Source organism: Cetorhinus maximus, chromosome 1 (genome assembly GCF_964194155.1).
Source record: "Cetorhinus maximus chromosome 1, sCetMax3.hap1.1, whole genome shotgun sequence".
Classification (NCBI taxonomy): domain Eukaryota; kingdom Metazoa; phylum Chordata; class Chondrichthyes; order Lamniformes; family Cetorhinidae; genus Cetorhinus; species Cetorhinus maximus.
In genome coordinates, this window is record NC_135879.1 from 191,089,784 (window position 1) to 191,106,715 (window position 16,932).

Genomic DNA, 16,932 nt, shown 5'->3' on the forward strand with positions numbered 1-16,932 from the left:
TCTGCTCTAGAGAAGCCTAGCAATACCCAGCAAACTAGGTGTTTCAGTTCGTGGTGAAATGCTGCATGTTGCACAACCTCACCATCATGTTGGTGCAGCCCTTGCCATCTGTAACATGATGGCCAGCTGAGCAACAGGAGGTGGAAGAGCAGGAGGAAGAGGAGTATAAAAAGAAGAATCATACAAACTTGAAATGTTAACTCTGTTTCTCCCTCCACAGATGCGGACAGTCCTGCTGAGTTTTTCCAGAATTTTCTGTTTCTATTTCCGATTTATAGCATCTGCAGTATTTTGCTTTTATTTCACAATAACACAACAATTAGGAGCAGGGTTAGGCCACTTGGTGCTTGAACCTGCTCCCTCATTCAATAAGATTATGGCTGATCTGATTGTGGCCTTAGCTCCACTTTCCTGTCCATCCCCTATAACCCTTGACTCCCTTGTCAATCAAAAAGTCTGTGTTGTATTCTCAGATGTCATAGTTGAATATATCATTCATGGACAGTCTGGCCATAAAGGGGCTGTGTAGATTGCCTCCACCCTCCTTCAATAAATAGATTTTTGAGAGAGCCTAGACATTCATTTGAGTGCTGAAACACCTGTGTCCCAGGGAAAACATTGCTCGATTGACAGTCCTGACTCTCTGATCCATGCTGTCAATTACACAATGTTTATTTACACGAGATAAAGAGGTTCCAAGTGCATGCAATGTCTGCTACTGATACTTTAAATGGTCTGGATGATTAACACTTTTACTGGGCTGTAGTAAATGCAATTTTTATGAATGAGTGACTTTTTAAAAGCTTTTTTAACACATCCTATTGTCACCATAGGGTTCATTAGTTCTATACAGAGTGTATGGTGGGGGAATAAGCATGGAAGTACCATAGTTTGGCATGAAAAGTATGGGGCCAGGGGGTTGGAGTGCCATAGCTTGGTATGGAGGGTATGGGGGGGGTGCCATGAGGACGTGGGTGGAAAGGCATAACTTGGCATGGGAGGTATGAGGGGTCATTGCAGGGTGTGTGGAGGGGCATAGCTTAGTATGAAAGCATGGTGGGTCGAGGGCATGAGGTGGCATTGATGGGGCATGGGGAGTGTGTTGGCATTGAGGGGGTATGAGGGGTAAGGGCTAGGGGGCCTTACTTTTCTGAAAATAAGTGGGATGAAGTCCGAAAACACTGAGGAAAGCTGTTTAAATAGGCCGGTCCGTCATCTGGCCGCCCCTGTTGCTGAATCTGAACTCTTTTTGGGGCGGTGGGCCTGACTCCTATTAGCATCCACCCCCTGGAATGAAAATCCCAGCTTTGTGGACACATTCTCCCGAGGTGGGCATGGCGAGCTGGGAAATTTCCCAACTCCCACTACCTGCCTCAAGATGAAAATTCAGCCCTCTGTCTCAGAGTCTTTGAACAGAGACAGAAAGAGAGAGAGAGAGAGAGAGCGAGAGAGAGTGACCAGGAACAGCAGTTGCTGCAGACTGCAGAGGGAAAAGATTTCTTTCTCTGTTAGCTAGCAGACAGAATGCTGGGGAAAGCTTGTCCACTGTTTGGAGAGAAGGAATCTGCAGTAATTTGAAGATTCGCCCTGAAGTGGGCCTTACTGCTGAAAGGTGGTTTGGGAACTTTCAGGAACTTGAGGGAAAGGGCCTTCGATGGTCACTGGGCATTACGACTCAGCAAAACGGGGACACGTGAACCTATTTGGCAGCTGCGAGTGACTTTAGACTGTTTCCTGAAAAGACTGCAATTCTGTGGAGACTGTGCTGTAAAGTATGTAAGCAGCATTATGTTATTGGTCGGATTAAGACATTAGTCAGAGTTATCTTTTCTCTATCTTAGAGTATTTGTTGCCTACTAATTAATGTTTAGTCGTATACAGTATATATTTCACCACATTTCTACTTCCCTTTCGCTCTGAAGAAGAGTCATATGGACTTGAAATGTTAACTCTTTCTCGCCACAGATGCTGTCAGACCTGCTGAGTTTTTCCAGCCCTTTTTGTTTTTGTTTCAAATTTCCAGCATCCGCAATACTTTGCCTTTATCTTAATGTTTAGTTGTTGTTTATTTTAGTTTGTCTGTTACAGTGGAAGTCTTAAAACTTCAAATCTTGTCATGCGATTCCTTTCAGTTGGTCACTGGGAATTCGAATCTCTTGGTTAAAGTTACCAGTCTCTACAGGGATCATAACACAATGTAGTTCTGCCTATGTGCTCAGGGGTGACAAATGGCAGTGGATAAATATTTGAAAGTTTTGAAAGTTTTCTGTGCTGTAAAAGTCTTTGGGGGATAAATGTGTTTGTGTGGCACTGCTTCAAGTGGCACTTTGCAGAGTTACATCAATTCCCTGGCAGCATTGCCTGTCCCTAAAGAATCAACGTAGTCTCTGTACGAATTCCTTCCCCTAGAGATCTCAATTTTTTTTCTTTCTAAACAGTTCTCATGACATTAAATAACAGCACATCCTTTATGACAATTTGAGTAGTAGGAAGTGCATAAATTATATTGATATATAATAAATAGATATTGATCAGGAAAATGGATCTGTTGAATATTCATAAGAAACAGATAGGAACGGATTGAAGAATAGTTAAGGAAATTACAATGTTGGCCTTTATTGCAAGGGGGTTGGAATACAAGAATAAAGAAGTCTTGCTACAGTTGCACAGGGTTTTAGTGAGACCACATCTGGAATACTGTGTTCAGTTTTGGTCTCCACACATAAGAGAGGATATACTTGCAATGGAGGCGGTGCACTGAACGTTCACTAAGTTGATCCTTGGATGAGGTGGTTGCCTATGATGACAGGCTGAGTAAATTGGACTTATATTCTCTGGAGTTTAGAAGAATGAGAGGTGATCTCATTGAAACCTACAAAATTCTGAGGGGGCTTGATAGGGTAGATGCTGAGAGATTGCTTTTGTTGGACAGGGGGTCTAAATCTCGGGGGCACAGTCTCAGGATAAGGGGTCAATCATTTAGGACTGAGATGAGGAGAAATTTCTTCATTCAAAGGATTGTGAATCTTTGGAATTCTCTACCCCAGAGGGTTGTGGATACACCATGGTTGTATTTAAGACTGAGATTGAAGATTTTTGGTCTCACAGGGAATTTAGGGATATGGGGAGTGGGTGGGAAAATGGAGTTGAAGCCCAAGATCAGCCATGATCGTATTGAATGGTGGAGCAGGCTTGATGGGCCATATAGTCTACTCCTGCTCCTATTTTTTATGTTCTTTGGCTCAATGTTAATTTTTGTCAGATAAAGCTCCTGTGAAGCTCCTTTTACCGCATTAAAGATGCTATATAAATGGAAGTTGTTGTTATTGTCTGGCCTAGGCTGCGGCTTATCTGGAGACAAGTGGAAACACTCTTGTGCCCCAATGACAAGACCATCACTTCAGATTTATTTAGTGAGGTTAATCGTTGTGGCGTCGTGGAACATCACAGACCAGCCTGCTGAGATATCTAATTACTAAGCCTGGCATGAAGATTTGACGTAGCTCTGAGCTTCCATTGCTAGTATTTTTATCTTGGACTCATCTTGATCCCCAGGGAGGACAATCACTACAATAACATCAAAGGTATTCAATTCTTTCCATGTTCATGGGGACTTTTCAAACAACCGGAAGGGAACAAAGATTAACTTTGTCAAGTACCTCGTTACACTGTTTCTAAGTTAAGGTTGACATGTTGGCCACAAAATTTCCTAGGGTTTCTCTGCCTGTGTCCTGCCTGAGTTACAGTTGGAGAATGGTAGAGGAATTTTGGAGCTGCTGTATATTTCTGTCATTTTCTGCCTTTGCTTCATTCTACTGTACTGCTTTGTTAGTTATGAAAAATATAACAATATTCCTTTGTTGGCTTTACTTCAACCAAAACAAAATTGTATGATGTTTGAAGACTTCTTTTTCAGTTTTCTATATTTTTGTTTACCCCGGGTGCTATTTTAAAATTTATTTTATTCACTTTGATTTTTTTGCAGGTTATTTCTGCAATACATGAGAAGGTGTATCAAAAAAGTAAGTGGGCAACTTGCAGACATGAAATTGCAGTTAACTCCTTCACCAATGTTCTTTGCAAGAAATGGGATCATTGTTAAACTAATGGATAATTGTCTGAAGAAAGAGACAGACAAATGGTGAAAAGCATGACCATCAGGGACCAGTAGCTCAGTTGACTAAGATTGTGGTGCAGTTCACCAACAGCAGGCTTTCAATACCTGTACTGGATGAGGCAGTTCTTGCGTCCTATGTCCTCGCTTTGCCCCATAGTGATATCATGGCATAGCATTCAGTGGACAGCAGCAGAAGGTGAAAGTGTAGAAGCACCCTGTACTGGTTATCCACTGCAGCTGCTAAGCTATCTTGGTGTCTTGGGTCCTCTGCACCTCTGGGATCATGCGAAAGCAGCCAAGAGAGTGGGGCAGCAGCACACGCCTTTCCTCCACTATAAGCAAATTCCTTAGCGGAGGTTTATCTGTAAGAAGTGCGACATTTGAAATCACTTACAGCGTGGGCGTACTCGAGCAATGAGGAGTCTACTACTGCTTCATGGCCATCATAAATACTCAGCAGCAACCTTTATTAATAAGATTCACTAAGTCGTATAAAAATCCGGTTATATTAAGGCTTTTCATTGACATGAAATACCTTCTCCACCCCCGACTGAAATCATAATTCTGTGAGATAATTAAATGAAGAAGGTGCTTTGAAGTCCCCCCCCAACCTAATTTTTACAAGTATTACCATATGTACAGAATCTACTGGTGGGGTCTAATAAAAAGTAGAATACTAGTTCTCAGCTCCTCATCTTCCAGATTACCATCATGTGCTTTCTTCATTAAAGCTGCAAGTCCCTGTTTCCTGTGCTTTTTAATGGGCACCACAAAATGTATAAAAGTACAGAAGCAGATTTTGTTAACCCTGAATACAGTTCATAGATAATATTATCCACATAGTTCACTCTATAAACAAAAAAATTCTCTGTGCATAATACCATAAAATTAACCTTCATTCAAGAGGAAGAGACCTCACAACTTGCAATCTATCACAAAGTTGGAACTTGGATTGGGCTGAGAGTGGAATAATTCTGCAGAATCACAAATCAGCTGAATTTGCTGGCTTGTACAGCTGCTGCATTTCTCAATGGAGCCCTAATTAAAATGGGAATAGAAGGGATGGGGAGCTCTCTTCATGGATGGAACCAGGATCATTCTAAGTGGATTGATTCATGAGAATGGTCCTAGGCGTGAGGAACTTTGGTAATGTAGATAGATTGGAGAAGCTGGTACTGTTCCCTTGGAGAACAAAAGGTTGAAGGGAGATTTGATAGAGGTATTCAGAATAACTTAAAGTAGATAGGGAGAAAATGTTCCCATTGATGGAAGGACCAAGAACCAGAGAACACAAATTTAAGATAATTGGCCAAAGAAGCAATGGTGACATGAGGAAAAACTCCTTTACACAGCGAGTGGTTAGGATCTGGAATGCACTGTTTGAAAGTGTGTGTGGAGGAAGATTCAATCATGGCTTTCAAAAGAGAATTGGATCACTATCTGAAAAGAAAAAAATTGTAGGGCTACGGGGAAAAGGCAAGGGAGTGGCAGTAGATGAATTGCTCTTTCAGAGGGACAGCATAGGCATGACAGGCTGAATGGCCTCCTTTTGTGCTGTAACCATTCTATTATTCAATGAATGAGCAGATTTTTATGTAGTTTTAAAGTGTTATATCAGAAACTTCTGCTGCAGAAATAGTTACTTCCCTACTGATTTTTCTTTCCACCTTAATAATTGAGAGATCCACCTGTTGCAAACATTAAATTGAACTATTCAAGTAAACAAGACTTATAATAATATACAAGACAGTAACACATCCTGGAGTAAAGTTAATGTCACTGTAACAGTGTCACATCTTTACAAGTCTAATGGCTGTTTTTATAAAACAACTAAATTGACCATTGTACTCAATGGATGTATTTATTGACTTGATAATTTTTTTCTGTGTGAGTTTAATTTCAAATAGCTAACAGGTTACTCCAAACAAAGCCACATGACTCAATTATCAGTACTATTTTAATGGTCTGTCCCCAAGTTGCTGGTGCGGTCGAGACTTTAATATGAGGCGATATGTCAGAAAAGACCCTTGTGAATGTTGGATTTTGACCACTACCTAGCAACCTTTTGTAAGATTTGTTGGAGAAATGGCAGCTATTTCAAGACTGAATGTCAGACAAACAAGCTGACAAGATAGAGGCAGTGAGGAGGTGATGGTGAGATAGCGTTGTGTGACTACAATATAGGTGCATCCTGACATCACAACTTCGCTGAGCGGCAACTTGTAGCTGAAGGAATCCAAGAAGAGATTCTTGGGGGACTTCAGAGCTAATGACGTGGGGATGGGAAGAGAAATTATTGCAGGTGATTCTCTTGCTTTGACTTGATATGTAAGTGTAAAACCAGTTTTTAAAAAATTCTTTCATGGGCTGTGGGCATTGCTGGCTAGGTCAGCATTTGTTGCCCATCCCTAATTGCTCTTGAGAAGGTGGTGGTAATGTACCTTCTTGAACTGCTGCAGTCCACGTAGTGTAAGTGCTGTTAGGAAGTTCCAGGATTTTGACCCAGCAACAGTGAAGGAACAGCGATATAGTTCCAAGTCAGGATGGTGTATAGCTCGGAGGGGAACTTACAGTTGGTGATGTTCCCATTCATCTGCTACCTTTGTCCTGCCTAGGTGGTAGAGGTCGCAGCTTTGGAAGGTGCCTTGGCGAGTTACTGCGGTGCATCTTGTATATTAAACACACTGCTGCCACTGTGTGTCAGTGGTGGAGGGAGTGGATGTTTAGGTTGGTGGATGGGGTGTCAATCAAGCAGGCTGCTTTGTCCCGTATGGTGTTTAGCTTCTTGAATTTTGCTGGAGCTGCACTCAGCCAGGCAAGTGGAGAGTGCTCTACCATATTCCTGACTTCTGCCTTGTGGATCGTGGACAGGCTTAGGGGAGTCAGGAGGTGAGTTACTCACCTCAGAATTCCCAGCAATTTGACCTGCTCTTGTAGCCAAAGTATTTAGATGGCTAATACAGTTCATCAGGTCAATAGTAACACTTACTATGTTGATAGTAGGGGATTCAGCATTGGCAATGTCATTGAATGTCAAGGGGAGATGGTTAGATTCTCTCTTGTAGGAGATGGTCATTGCCTGGCACTTGTGTGGTGTGAGTGTCACTGGCCACCTATCAGCTCAAGCCTGAGTGTTGTCCAGGTCTTGCTGCAAATAGACACAGGCTGCTTCAGTATAAAAGCCTTAGGAAAAAGTATAGAGGAGGATGTTACCAAGGATGAGGGTTTTGAGGAGTTGGAACTGTTCTTCTTGGAACAGAGAATTTTAAGAGATGACTTAGTAGAGGTTTTCAAGATGATGAGAGGGTTTGATAGGCTAGATGTGAGAAAAATGATTCCCTCTAGTGAGTGAGCCAATAATTAGAGGTCATAGATTCAAACTCATTGCCAAAAGGTCTAGCAAGGAAAATAAACAGAAAACAATCAGAGTTGCCAGTATCTGGAATGCTTCAACTGAAAAGGTGGTGGAAGCTGATTCCAAAAATAATTTCAAAAAAGGAGTTGGATAGGTACCTGAAGATGAACTTTTACAGGGTTACAGACAAAAAGTGTGGATGTAGGACTAGACAGGACTGCTTCTTCACCAAGGCAGCACAGGCATAGCTGACTGAATGTTCTCTTTTTCTGTTGTAAGTTTCTACCGTTCTATTTCAGCGTAGTACTGTAATATCAAAGATGTCACCTTACACTTTCAGACGGTCTCTGATAAGGTGTCACATAAGAGACATGTCAAAAACCAGGGCATGTGGAGTCAGGGTCAGGTAGAAAAATGAATTTGAATTTGGTTACAAAATAGAAAATGGAGGATCGGTGTTAAAAAGTTTTGCGGAATGGTAGAAAGTGGGAAGATACTACATTTCACCTTGCTCTAGTGTTGCCCTCATGTGTTCACTTTCGAATCTGCAGAAATGAACTTCATGAAATGGAAATAATACAGAATAGGGGACTTATCTCTTGAAGGACAGAAATCATTTTCTAAAAGTTTCTATGGGCTTTTATCAATAATATATGAAAAAGAAAGAAGTTGCATTTATGAAGCACTTATATACGATGGTGTTAGCTACAAGACCAGGGGGAGAAATGTATTCGTGTAGCGTCAATTCTTGTGCTATGCTGATTCCCTGAGGGAAGTCTGTGCGACCTGCAAAGTGTTCTTCAATTATATTAATGGAGAATTCCGCACGAGTCATGCAGGTAGCGGCTCACAGCGCTGCCTGCACCCAAGGAATCAACTGAAGTCCACATAGCGCAGCAAACAAATTTCTCCCCACAGAGCTCTTCAGCTTCTTTTTTCTTCATTCTTTCATGGGATATGGTTGATGCTCGTAATTTAGGATGCCCTCCCTAATTGCCCTCGAGAAAGCAGTGGTGAGCTGTTGGTGCTTTGTTTTGAATAGACCTTGAGAGCTTTTACATCCAACAGAGCAACTAAATAGAGCCTCGGTTTAAATCTCAGTCAAAAGGTGGCACTTCAGGCAGTGCAGCACTCCTTCAGTGTAGCACTCCTTCCACAGCAAACACTCACTTAAGTGTCAGATCTCAACTAGAGTACGAACAAGAGAGTGAGAAGCAGAACCCAATGTACTTTTCTACTCAACAATAAAAATTCAAAAATTCCCTATAACTTGACTGATTTTTTGGAATTTATTTACTGAAAGCAGATAATTTCGTATTTGCTGTGTTCGGAATAGGCAGTAAAAACTATATAATTCTTTAATTTTGATTTTTTTTGTTCTTGCAATGTCATGGTTTTATCACCCACTTTCTGGAGAGCAGCGCCACCTGGTGATTGCACCATAATTAGAAAAAAAAAACTAGCCCAGATTTTGCAGCGCCAATAGCGGCGAACGCTGAGCTTCTCGTTGCTATTGAGTGTCAGAACGGCACCGCAACTGCTGGCGTATACACACGTGCACACTTAAGAGTGGAAACTGGAAGGTGCGATGTGCACCAATGCACTATGAAGGAGCGTCCACTGATGGATCTGGCATGCTGCTCTGTAAAGCGGCAGGGATCTGCACTTTGTAAATTTGGCCTGATTGTCCACAAGTTAGGATGAACTGAACGCTGTTTAAATTGGAGCTGATATGAGCAGCTGGTCAGGAGTGGGTTGAAGGAAGGCGCCAGCAGCAGGAGATATTCTAAATAAATGTTATTTGTTAAATATAACTGTTTAGTGTGGTTTATCAGACTTCGTAAATAGATTTTATTTAGCTGACCTTTTTAAAACAAGATTGAAGTAACTTTTAAAAGATCTTGAAGTGTATGTGGTTTTTTAATCAATATTTAATTGGCACCTTTGTTGTTCCAAGGTAAAAGACTCCTTAGCTGGATTGAAGTGACTTTTAAAAGGTATGTGACATTAGCCGTCTCAATTTCTCTGCTCCTCTCACCCATTCTAATCTGTCTCTCTCTGAACTTACTGCACTCTGTTCTCTCAGGTCCAACCCCAACATTGTCATCAAACCCGCTGACAAGGGTGGTGCTGTTGTTGTCTGGCGCACTGACCTCTACCTCGCGGAGGCTGAGCGTCAACTCGCAGACACTTCCTCCTACCTCTCCCTGGACCATGACCCCACCACTGAACATCAAGCCATTGTTTCCAGGACTGTCACTGACCTCATCTCCTCTGGAGATCTTCCTCCCACAGCTTCCAACTTGATAGTCGCCCAACCTCGGACGGCCCGCTTCTGCCTCCTACCCAAAATCCACAAACAGAACTGTCCCGGCAGACCGATCGTGTCAGCCTGTTCCTGCCCCACGGAACTCATTTCTCGTTATTTTGACTCCCTCCTCTCTCCCCTTGTCCAGTCCCTTCCCACCTACATCCGTGATTCCTCTGACACCTTACGTCACATCAACAAATTCCAGTTCCCTGGCCCCAACCGCTTCCTCTTCACCATGGACGTCCAATCCCTCTACACTTCCATCTCCCACCAGGATGGTCTGAGGGCCCTTAGCTTCTTCCTTGAACAGAGGCACGAACAATCCCCATCCACCACTACTCTCCTCCGTCTGGCTGAACTTGTTCTCACACTGAACAATTTCTCCTTTAACTCCTCCCACTTCCTCCAAATAAAAGGTGTGGCTATGGGTACCCGCATGGGCCCCAGCTATGCCTGTCTCTTTATGGGGTATGTGGAACATTCCTTGTTCCAGTCCTACTCCGGCCCCCTCACACAACTCTTTCTCCGGTACATCGATGATTACTTCGGTGCGGCTTCATGCTCTCGTCGGGACCTGGAAAAATTTATTAATTTTGCTTCCAATCTCCACCCCTCCATCATTTTCACATGGTCCATCTCTGACACTTCCCTTCCCTTCCTTGACCTCTCTGTCTCAATTTTTGATGATAGACTGTCCACCAATATCCATTACAAGCCTACCGACTCCCACAGCTACCTCGACTATAGCTCCTCACACCCCGCTTCCTGTAAGGACTCCATCCCATTCTCTCAGTTCCTTCACCTCCGTCGCATCTGTTCTGATGATACTACCTTCAAAAACAGTTCCTCTGACATGTCCTCCTTCTTCCTTAACCGAGGTTTTCCACCCACGGTCGTTGACAGGGCCCTCAACCGTGTCTGGCCCATCTCCCGCGCATCTGCCCTCACGCCTTCTCCTCCCTCCCAGAAACATGATAGGGTCCCCCTTGTCCTCACTTATCACCCCACCAGCCTCCGCATTCAAAGGATCATCCTCCGCCATTTCCGCCAACTCCAGCATGATGCCACCACCAAACACATCTTCCCTTCACCCCCCCGGCGGCATTCCGTAGGGATCGTTCCCTCCGGGACACCCTGGTCCACTCCTCCATCATCCCCTACTCCTCAACCCCCACCTATGGCACCTCCCCATGCCCACGCAGAAGATGCAACACCTGCCCCTTCACTTCCTCTCTCCTCACCGTCCAAGGGCCCAAACACTCCTTTCAAGTGAAGCAGCATTTCACTTGCATTTCCTCTAACTTAGTCTACTGCATTCGTTGCTCCCAATGCGGTCTCCTCTACATTGGAGAGACCAAACACAAACTGGGTGACCGCTTTGCAGAACACCTGCGGTCTGTCCGCAAGAAAGACCCAAACCTCCCTGTCGCTTGCCATTTTAACACTCCACCCTGCTCTCTTGCCCACATGTCTGTCCTTGTCTTGCTGCATTGTTCCAGTGAAGCCCAACGCAAACTGGAGGAACAGCACCTCATCTTCCGACTAGGCACTTTACAGCCTTCCAGGCTGAATATTGAATTCAACAACTTTAGATCTTAAACTCCCTCCCCCATCCCCACCCCCATTTCCGTTTCTTCCCCCTCCCTTTTGTTTTTTCCAATAATTTATATAGATTTTTCTTTTCCCACCTATTTCCATTATTTTTAAATCTATAACTATAATACCCTGTCAGTCTTTCCACCCCACCCCCACTAGAGCTGTACTTTGAGTGTCCTGCCATCCATTCTTAATTAGCACATTCTCTTAGATAATATCACCACCTTTAACACCTCCCTGTTCCTTTGTCTGTAACATCTTTTGATCATCTGCTCCTGTCACTGCTTGCTTGTCCATACAACCACCCCTCCCCAACTTCTCCCCCCCCGCCCCCCCGACCTTAAACCAGCTTATATTTCACCCCTCTCCTAACTTCACTCAGTTCTGCTGAAGGGTCATGAGGACTCGAAACGTCAACTCTTTTCTTCTCCGCCGATGCTGCCAGACCTGCTGAGTTTTTCCAGGTAATTCTGTTTTTGTTTTAAATGTATATGGTTTTTTAATCAATATTTTTCTGACGTCATTGATGTTTAAAGTGACTAAAGCAATATATCCTATCTTTTAAAATCCTGCTTACATTCATATGGTATTGTAAAATTAATTCAAAATAACTGAGGCTGTCTTTTTAATAGAGGATAATTGGGGTGTTGAAATCACGTTTCTGGTGCCAGGACAGATCAAGGGGCATTTTACAGTATTCTGCTGTTAAAGTGTCGAGGAATGTGGGTGGCCTGTTGCCTACAGGAAGGACTGACTCTCCACCTCCCAGTCGAGATTGCTCCAGAAATCAATTAAATGGAGGATCCCAACTTGGATGTCGCTGGAGTCATGCCTCATGGACCACCCGAGGAAGCCATAGATGCTGCTGGCAGGGTGGCTGGAGAGCAGCTGGTGGCTGATTTAGACATTTAGAATGGCAAAATCCATCTTCCTCCCCCAGGAAATAAGACAAAAAGACAAGGTAGATGGAAGTGAAAGATGTGACATTTTATTTTAGCAGCAAATACTTGTTGCAAGACATTTAGGGTAGTTACTGCAAACAAGGCCAACTTCAGCTGCTTCATGCAAGCCTTTATCATAATGTGTTAATGAAATATTTTTCTACTTTTTAAACTGTTTTACCAATAAAATGTTTTATGTGCTAACTAGGAACATAGAACTTAGGAGCAGGAGTAGGCCATTCAGCCCTTCAACCTGCTTTGCCATTCAACAAGATCTTAGCTGATCTGGCTGTGGTCTCAACTCCACTCTGCTATCTGTCCCCCTTAACCCTTGAGTCCCTCGTCAATCAAAAATCTGACTAACTAGCCTTAAGTAAATTCAATGACCCAGGGGAAGAGAATTCCATATACTAATGGCCCTTTTGAAAGAAAAAAATGTCCTCATCTTTGTCTTCAACAGTAGACCTTTTATTCTTAAATTGTGTTGCCTGGTTCTAGTTTCTCTCACAAGTGGAAACATCTGCCCAGTATCTACCCAATCAAACCCCCTCAGGATCCTATGTATTTCAATAAGATCACCTCTCATTCTTCTAAACTCCAGTGGGTATAGGCCCAACCTCGTTAATCTTTCTTCATAAGATAAGTCCCTCTTCCCAGGAATGAGTCGAGTGAACTTTCTCTGAACTCCTAATGCAATTATATATTTTTTTCAAATGAGACCAAAACTGTAGATGTGGTCTCACCAAGGCTCAGTAAAACTTACCTACTTTTATATTCCATTCCCCTTGCAATAAATGCCAAGATTCCATTTGCCTTCCTAATCACTTGCTGTACCTGATCCAGGCCCAGCTCTCATAAACATCTTTATTGGGTTCCATGAGAAATGAGTCTTTGATGGAATGACACCGAATCTCCTACCCCTTCCATATTTCCGATATGTGGATGATATGTTTGCTATATTTAAATCCTTGCATGTCGTAATGGGTTCCACCCTGTGCTCAAATTCACTTTTGAAATGGAGCAGTCAAATGGGCTCCCCTTTATTGACATACTAGTTGAGAAATCTGCCGGGGGTTCTCTTCCACAATGTACAGCAAGCCTACCTTCACTGGTCAATACATGCACTGGGATTCTTACAGTTCCACTTGCTATAAGATTGGCCTTATCAGCAACCTCATAAATAGGGCCTGAGCCATTTGCTCACCATGCAAGCTTGATGCTGAAATAGGACGCGTCAAAGACATCCTGCGGTATAATGGCTACCCTGATCAGATCATTTCATCCTGTATATCACACAAACTCATGAATTGGCCCAAGGCCATCACTTTCGGCCCTGAAAAGTGCCCAGTCTACCTCAGAATATCCTGGAAGGGCAAGGTATCTCAAAAATTTGAGCAATAGGTGAAGCTTGTTGTATCACGCTGCTTCTATGCAGTAGCAGCATGAGTGGCATTTGCCACTAAAAGGATGCTGCTGTCAAGCCAAAAAGACATTCTGCCTATCACACAAATGAATAATGTGGTACATGAATTTCAGTGCCAGTGTGATGCTAGGTATGTAGGGTATATATCCCAAAGACTGGTGGATCATATCAAACAGCATGTCCCTTCTACTGTTTGCAATGGGCAAGGTACAGACCATGCCTAACCAACCCGTGCTTGCAAAACTCAAAACATGGTGTCCAACATTAGATGTGATTCCACGATTGACAACATTTGTTAAATAATCCCCAGTGTACTAAGAGTTACGCTGACAACCAATTTAAGATTGTCAGTCGGGCTTGCAATGTGGCACATTTTTGTGTACTGGAAGTTAAATATATTCATACACAGGGTGCTATTCTTTGCAGACAGAAAGAACATGTATACACATTGCGCCTGTTTCAGCTAAACAAAATAAGTGACAGCCATTTGCTGGTTCATTCCCCAGGGCATGTCTTGGCGAATCAGTCAAGCTGCCTGGTTTAAATTTAAAACAATGCTTGGCAGTTAAATGTCAGTCACCATCCACTAGTGCATTCTTTATGGCAACGCCTTTATCAATCAGGGTCTATTTGTCAACCAATCAGCACTCTCTTCTCATACAGTATAAATACATTGTTTCCCCTGACATTGGTATTTTCTAGCAAAATTTAGCTACCATACATTTGGTCCCTTCATTCAAATTGTTGATGTAGATTGTAAATAGTTGAGGCCACAGCACTGCTCCCTGTGGCACTCCACTTGTTAGAGCTTGCCAACCTGAATTAGATCCATTTATCCCTACTTTCTGCTTCCTGTTAGCTAACCAACCCTTTATGTTACCCTCTACACCATGCGTTCTTATCTCATGTAGCAACCTTTGATGTGACACCTTTTCAAATGCCTTCTGGAAATCTAAGTATGCCACATCTACATGTTCCCCTTTATCCACCTTGTTTGTTACCTCTTCAAAAAACTCTTAATACATTAGTTAAAAATTATTCCCCTTTCACAAACCCATGTTGACTCTGCCTGATCAAGTTATGATTTTCTAAATATCCCGCTATGACCTTAATAATGGATTCTAGCAATTTCCCTATGACAGATGCTAGGCTAACTGGCCTGTAGTTTCCTGTTTTCTGTCTCCCTCCTTTCTTGAATATGGGTGTTACACCAGAATCTAAGGAATTTTGGAAGATTATAACCAATGCATCTATTATCTCTACAGCCACTCTTTTATAACTCTAGGATGCAGGCCATCTGGTCCTAGGGACTTGCCAGCCTTTAGGTCTATTAGTTTTCCCAGCACCTTTTCCTAGTTATGGTGATCGTTTTAACTTCCTCCCTCCTGTTCACCTCTTGATTTTCAAGTTTTTTTGGCTTTGAAAAGCTACAAAAATTAGTCAAACATCATATGCTATTTGACATAATTACTGAAAAATTTTCCAAATCAAATTTTGCAATAATTTGAATAACCCTTTTTCACAGCTATTTGCAGATAAAGGATGTTTGTGCAGCTCAGCAGTTAGAGTCTGTGATGTTCCCAATGATATGCCCAGCAGAAGCAATTGTTCATATTCAAGTGTGTGTGTGTACCACTGGTGCTGGGGGTAGATGAAGTATGCATGATCAACAGGAGGATACTAATGAACACTGGGGTGGTTCCGCTGGATTGAAAACAAGCTAACATTTAAAAAATGAGCAGAGAGATTCAGGTAATTAGATATCTGCTACATAAATATCTAGTAGTTGTATTCATCAGCAAACTTGAGAATCATCTGTTTGATAAACATGTCGAAGGCAAACTTCAGAAGATTCTGTCTGATGTACTGTCTCGCCTACTTATGGAAATGTCCATAGAACTATAAAAAAGTTATGATGCAGAAAGAAGCCATTCAACCTGTCGTGTCTGCTCTGGCCAAAAAAGAGAAATAAACTAGCCGCTCATTTTAATCCCACTTCCCAGCACCTGGTCCGGAGCCTTGCAGGTTACAGTGCTTCAGTTGCATATCCAGGTACCTTTGGGTGTCATCCCAAATAGTCAAATGTAAGCCTTATTACATGATGTGCAGCGTGTTGGCTGACACAGTTTCAGGATGACTGATGGACTGAATGAGAAGGCGCACACGTTCTCGGCACTGGAGTTGTGGTGGAGGAGGTCCAGATGAAGATAATGATCCTCCAAATGGCCCTTACTAGCATGTGTATCAACTTCTCTACCAAGATGGCATCTTGTGCTAAATGAGAGTTAAGCTAGTTTAAGACCAGCTTGGCCACCTCAGAGAATCCAAAATCAAAATTATCCATGGAAAATTGCCCCCTACATCTTTTGAGTTGACCATTACAAGAGCGTTTGCCAAATTCCAGCTCACCTTCGTTGGTCGTTTGGTATCATGTATTCAGACTAGTTGACCAGTTCACCTTAACTACTCCTCTATGCTGGTAATATTTGCTCTTCTGGGGGCATCAGTATTTGGAATCTTGTGCTACCTAGGTGAAAATAATTGAGTTTTTTGATGTGGCAACTGCAAGTGGTCCAGCTAATGCACATATGCAGAAAGGTTGTAGTAATTATTGCCTTGCAAACTTCAAGTTTTATTACCATTTTAATGTTCCTTTTTTTGAAAAGGCACAGTGATCAGCAAACAAGGATTTCCTAACTATTTCTTTGGAATACGTGCAAGTACACACACATATACTACTCAAAGTGCTGCCCTTCCTGGTATTTGTCTGTGTGCATATTACCATATCAATTTTAGCCTTTAAAGTAAGACAGAATATATATTTTTAAATTCATTCACAGGACGTGATCATCACTGGCTAGGCCAGCATTTATTGCCCATCCTTAATTGCCCTTCAGGTGTTGGTGAGCAGCCTTCTTGAACTAGAGCAGTCCATTTGGTATAAGTACACCACAGTGGTGTTCCAGGATTTTCACCCAGCGACAGTAAAGGAACAGTGATACAGTTCCAAGATGGTGCGTGGCTTTGAAGGGAACTTGCAGATGGTGGTGTTTCCATGCATGGTGTGGCCTCACTCTTCTAGCTGGTAGAAGTTGCATGTTTGGAAGATGTTGAGAAGCCTTAGTTCATGCTGCAGTGTATCTTGCAGATGGTACACACTGCTGCCACTGTGTGCTGGTGGTGGAGTGA

The 16,932-nt window shown here is 42.7% G+C and overlaps 1 long non-coding RNA gene across 1 annotated transcript in view; it reads left to right on the forward strand.

Annotated features, from left to right (window-relative positions):
- Positions 1-15,325, forward strand: part of LOC144690827 (uncharacterized) — a 53,453-nt gene extending 38,128 nt beyond the window's left edge. The window contains exons 2-3 of the long non-coding RNA XR_013578979.1: positions 3,986-4,022; positions 15,269-15,325. This is a non-coding gene — a long non-coding RNA (uncharacterized LOC144690827). The remainder of the gene's footprint in view (positions 1-3,985; positions 4,023-15,268) is intronic.
- The last annotated feature ends 1,607 nt before the right edge of the window (positions 15,326-16,932 follow it).